Raw genomic sequence first — 6,144 nt, forward strand, 5'->3', positions numbered from 1 at the left:
ATGTCTCAGACATCAGGCTGAGAATCCATAACCATTTCATGTAGTAACTTTCTGTGAGGGAGCTTTTAGAGGTGGACGTCTGGTTCCTATCACCACCGCCGTGAACAGTTCTGACTCTGTAATCGAGCACTTCACAACGAACCACTCTGACTGACTTTGTTTACATCTTAACCATTCAATCGTGCAGGAAGTTTGGAAAATTGGTGGAGCTGGCCTTTAAAGACAAGGCAAGCCGTTAGATAGAGCTTGACCTGACCCAATTCCTTAATCTCCAAGTTCATGACAACATCACATATAACTCTGATGGGAACGCACGCACAACGACAATTCGATCCGGGCTATTTGGAGTAATTTGGGGAAATTAAACAGATCCTTTATCCCGTAAGAATCGACCAGTCGAATCATACAGATTACATTACCAGGCCTCCCCAGGTAAAACTAATCCAGTTCAAACAGAGTTCAAGAAATAACAGAAGATAACAGAGAAAAAATGACATTATATTCAATGTTTTTGCTCTGTAAAAATAAGTACAGGCAAAAATGCCCCAAAATAACATTAGAAATGTAAGAAATTAACAAACAAATGTATACATTTAATGTATAAGTATGAAAGGTTAGCTGTGTCCCAATTCAGGGGCTGCGTCCTTCGGAGGCTGCATTTGAAGGCCGACTGCATCACAGTGGCGCGACTAGGCTGTCCCATTTCGAAGGCTCCTTCATATGCGACCGAGAAATGCGTCCTTCTTTTCCATGGCAACGGAGGATCCAACGGGTGGATCCTTCGCCAGCCAGCATATCCCGAGGTTCACTGCGTGTCGCCGAAGATTCGAGAACATGGCGACGTCAGCAGAAGAGCGAACGGCGACTGAGTAGACACTTTAAATGTAAGTACTGGGTTTAAACTGAGTCGAATAGCTAAAGATACAGATGTTAAAAAAGCCGATGTGGTCTGAAGAAAAACTTACGCTAATGTTTCGTTTTGTTTTAGGGAGCAAAGAGCCGACAGAGAGAAGCATCTCCAGCTGTAATAAACGAAAAAATAAAAAATAAAATCAAAATCACAGCCTGAACCATAGATATCCATTCCTAGATGCCGTGTTGTCTGTTGTTCTCTATCTGAGCCGATACGTCTGCGCGTCCGCCATGTTGGAGAGGTCAAGATCCGCTTGTGAACAGATTCACTTGTATTGAGAGACGAAGAGTCTCAGGATTAAATCAGCCACAACTTCCTTATTACTCAACCGATTTTCACCACAATTGTTTTGTTATAATCCTCAGACACAGATTAATCTGGGCTGCACGGATCTGCTCTCGGTAGCTTTTATTACTTTAATAACTGATGGTGATAATTCGCCGTCCAGACCAGCGGGAAAGTATTCAGTCTGCACCTGACATTAAAAACCGAGTTTAGTGCGAGAAACACAATCAGACACATCAGCAAATCCATCACTGTGTGAATCACTTATAATCTTAATACACATAAAAATAAAATAAACCCCCAAAACGCAGTAAGAAGGACGAAGCTGAAGTTGGCTTCCTATTCACCAACTACGTGTTCGAGTTTTCCTGTTCCACCTTAAATGGAGCAGCTTCAGGCACCAGAAAGTGACAGCTCCACCATTTAAGGTGGAACGGGAAAATTCGAACAAGATGCTGGCAAATAAGAATCTGACTTCAGGTTCGTGTAAGAAGGTTCTAACGTTAATCCATTATGAATATCTACACGGATTAAGGAATGATATAACTTACCTAGATACAAAGCATCCATCACGCAAGTGAATTTTCTAGTATCGTCATCACATCTTCGTTTTTAACTTGGCGCAGCTTTAGGTTAAGAATGTTATTTTGGATATTTTGCCCCCATTTTTGTATTAAGTGCACCTGGATTTCCGTCAGTGAGAGCAATACAATACAGTGCACAATACAGTGTGTTTCCAGGGCCTTCACTGCAAGACTGGGTGAGGCAGGCCTGACCTTTGTGACTCACAGGTCTCGTAAAGATCAATGGCCAGTGACACCTCCTTCCGCCAATCCCTGCTCCGTCTCAGCCCCAAAGAGTCGACTAATCTGTACCACATCCATATCAAAGACGCTTTGCAGCTCAGCGGTTCTAGTAGTGACAGCAGAGCAATCAAGTATAAAACATGCTTTACTTGAGCCAATAAAGCAATAAAGAAGTGTGGGAGTCCTTCGGACAAAGAAGTAGGCCGTCCGGTCTCAATGACCATTTGTTTTTGTAATTCTACGCCTTCTGCCCAGGCATTGCAGCTGCCTTTACATGACCCTGAAGCATGTCCCGTTGAGGGATTGCCGAGAGGTTAGCTTACGTATGAGGCCATCTGGACTCCAAAACCACTGTCACTGATCAGATGGCTTTGCTGGCGCTTTGTTGATTCCCTCACTTAGTATTTTGGGAAACTGGGTTAGGAGCACTGTTATCAAACACGTGTACAGATAATGCACTTGGATGCGACCAACAAAGCTCTAAATGTTCTCTAAAAATGGTCAACCACTGCAAAGCCAAGCCAAAAGAGCGGCAAATATTCACCATGTAAACCCCTGAAGATCATATCAGAGTAATAATGCTCTGTGTATTACAATCTTTTAATTAAACCATATTAATTAACCTCTTTAACTCCTCGAGACCACCGGTGGTTCCAAAACGCACTTCGTGATATTCTTCATAACTTTCATATTTTATAAGCTACTTTCTAAAGGTGGGGGTCGTATGAGAGCTGTAACTGTCTTCTTTCCAGTCAAATAGATGGGTGATGTCATTTTAAACCCTTATAATAAAAGAAGCTGAACTCACAATTTTTGTCTACTGAAAGTCGACCCATTTTTCCACAAATCTGGGCTATAAACTATAAACAGATGGCGTCTCTTCGGTGATCTGCTCTGTAAAAATCATTTTTATAAAAAAATACAAAGAGTGTCTAAGATTTTTGGCTTTCAGCAGTAAATTGTAAGCATATAGCGATATGTGTGATCATAAAACACACGTTCTGTTCATTTGAGGGGAGCTTTTACAAAATAAATAAATAAATAAAATAAAAATTTACATTTATTTCATGCATTTACTGAATATTTTGCCCTACAATTCGGTCATGTAAATTCAGACGGACAAACCAAAATACACCCTGGTCAATAAGAGGTAAAGCTTTAAACCACGCTGGGGAAAAGCATCAGCTGAAGATAGGAATCCGAGTCTCCTGCCTCTCACAGTTCAGGTCACTTTTGGGACCAAAACTGTAAAAACTACACGTCCTTGGACGTCGTGTTGAGTCAGATTTACCTGAGGAAGTCTCTGCAAGGTTTTTGAGGTCCATTAAAGATGCCTGGAGATGTTTGATTCAATAAAAATGTCTCAACAACAACAACAACAACAAACCGCATTCTCGCCTAATTCCAGCTGCGGCAGTCTGGCTAGGTTAGCTAGTCCGTGCTGCTCGTTAGATGAGGCAGAGATTCACTGCTCCACATGTAGACTTCACGAGGGTGCTTATAACCGGACCTACGGCTGACACACCTCGACTCAGACGATTATTAAGGTGCCGATGTCAACATGATAACCGGCCAACCTGACTCGATTAAACGGTTACCGTTAGCTGCTTAGATGACATCTGTTCGGTTATCTAGGTAGCTGGCTAACGGTTAGCTAGGTTAGCTAACCTCGTACCGCAGTTCGGCAGCACGCTCTCGTGAAACGTTCACATGTTGTCTAATAAGGACTGGAAATGTGTGAGAAGTTCTCTCGTTTACTAAAAAAAGGCAGTGAAAATACTTACAGTTGGTGAAAACAGGAGTAGAGACCGAGCGCTGAGGGAGAAGCGCGTATCCAGCCGAGTTGAAGGAGCTTCTGAGCTTCTGCTCTCCGGCTCCGCTCGCTCTCAGTGGGAAGAGGCGGAGCTACACAGCCAGCGGTAACGATAGTGACGAGCGGTTCGATTCACTTCACGGAGCCGATTCGTGATTCCGATGGAACTGCCCGGTGTAATGAATCGAACGTCCGATTCACCTATTCGGTCGCTTCAAAAGTCTCATATGAGCCTGCTAATCGAAACATACGGGGCCCATCCACTTCATAAAGCGTGGGAACGAGATCCTAATGCGTGGCCACGACTTGGTAAGCCGTGATCTCGTTCCCACGCCTTACTAACAGCGTACCCCCCCATCACGAATTTTGCACATCTGGACACTCCACACTACGAAGCCCCACTGGTGACATCTTGTATAAATAAAAATAATGCGTGGCCACGCCTTATTAACACGTGGGAACAAGATCCTAATGTGTGTCCACGACTTAGTAAGGCGTGGGAATGAGATGATTAAGTCGTGGTCATGACTTAGTAAGGCGTGGGAACGAGATCACGGCTTACTAAGTCGTGGCCACGCATTAGGATCTCGTTCCCACACTTTACTAACTCATGGCCGCAACTTAATCATCTTATTCCCACGCCTTAATCATCTCATTCCCACGCATTATTTTTGTTTATACAAGATGTCACCAGCAGGGCTCCGTAGGGGAGTGTGGAGTGTCCAGATGCGCAAAATTCACGATAGGGGGTACGCTGTTAGTAAGGCGTGGGAACGAGATCATGCCTTACTAAGTCGTGGCCACGACTTAGTAAGTCTATCTGTCTGTCTATCTATCTATCTATCTGTCTGTCTATCTGTCTGTCTATCTATCTATCTGTCTATCTGTCTGTCTATCTATCTATCTATCTGTCTGTCTGTCTGTCTATCTATCTATCTATCTGTCTATCTGTCTATCTGTCTGTCTATCTATCTATCTATCTGTCTGTCTATCTATCTATCTATCTGTCTGTCTATCTATCTATCTGTCTGTCTATCTATCTGTCTATCTATCTATCTATCTATCTATCTATCTATCTATCTGTCTGTCTGTCTGTCTATCTATCTGTCTATCTATCTATCTATCTGTCTATCTATCTATCTATCTGTCTATCTATCTTTTTATTTATACAGGCTGTCATCATCAGGGCTCTGTAGAAACACTATTGAAATGCAAAGTGTATAATGTAAGCGAATTCCAGTTGTATCCTACACAAACATGATCTATAGCAAACAGAATCTATTTAAATGGTGCTGTAAATCTATAATAATTGATATTTTTGCCTCTATATAATATCCGTGTATTACTTATACCGCATATATAGACTTGTAGTAGTTTAAAAATCCTGCACTGTTATTATATATTATATTATAGTATATTATTCCTTTATTCATTCATCTACTTAAACCGCTTGATCCAGCTCGGGTCGTGGAAAGTGATGTTATTTTGTATTATAAACATATATTACTTTATCTATTTTACGGGGGATGTTATTCTATATTATGATGAAGCTGTGAAGATTGTTATGTGTATTTTATTAGAAATGTCCAGCCTTTAACAGATGTGTACAAAAACCGTTCGATTCAGTTGGAGTTCGGCTCGACCGATTCAGAACCGATTCAAACGAAGGATTCGTTCACGGGTCGGTCATCACTAGCGAAGGGACTTCACGCAGCATGTCATGTTGCAGTACAATACAAGCGCTGCTTATCACACTGAGGTCAATGAGGTCTACAAAGATCTTTAACCTCTTCAACTCCTTGAGACCATCGGTGGTTCCAACACGCACTTCATCATAATCTTCATAACTTTCATATTTCATAAGCTGCATTCAAAAGGTGGGGGTCGTATGAGAGCTGTAACTGTCTTCTTTCCAGTCAAATAGATGGGTGATGTCATTTTAAACCCTTATAATAAAAGAAGCTGAACTCAATTTTTTTGTTCTACTGAAAGTCGACCCATTTTTCCACAAATCTGGGCTATAAACTATAAACAGATGGCGTCTCTTCAGTGATCTGCTCTGTAAACATTATTTTTATAAAATAATACAAAGAGCGTCTAAGATTTTTGGCTTTCAGCAGTAAATTGTAAGCATATAGCAATATGCGTATGATCATAAAACATTTTCTGTTGATCTGAGGGGAGCTTTTACAAAATAAATAAATAAATAAAATAAAATAAAAATGGACATTTATTTCACGCAGTTACTGAATAATTTGACTTGCGATTTGGTCATGTAAATTCAGATGGACAAACCAAAACATACCCTGGAGAAATGTTACAACAGT

The 6,144-nt window shown here is 41.3% G+C and overlaps 1 protein-coding gene across 2 annotated transcripts in view; it reads right to left on the reverse strand.

The window, feature by feature from the left end:
- ndrg3b (ndrg family member 3b) overlaps positions 1 to 3,889 on the reverse strand; it is a 122,093-nt gene extending 118,204 nt beyond the window's left edge. For both annotated transcript variants that reach the window (XM_036590957.1, XM_036590956.1), the window contains exon 1: positions 3,789 to 3,889. The gene's annotated coding sequence lies outside the window, so the exon portion shown is untranslated. The remainder of the gene's footprint in view (positions 1 to 3,788) is intronic.
- Between the last annotated feature and the right edge of the window lie 2,255 nt (positions 3,890 to 6,144).

The sequence above is a fragment of the Colossoma macropomum genome, unplaced genomic scaffold, assembly GCF_904425465.1.
Source record: "Colossoma macropomum unplaced genomic scaffold, Colossoma_macropomum, whole genome shotgun sequence".
In the NCBI taxonomy this organism is placed as follows: Eukaryota; Metazoa; Chordata; class Actinopteri; order Characiformes; family Serrasalmidae; genus Colossoma; species Colossoma macropomum.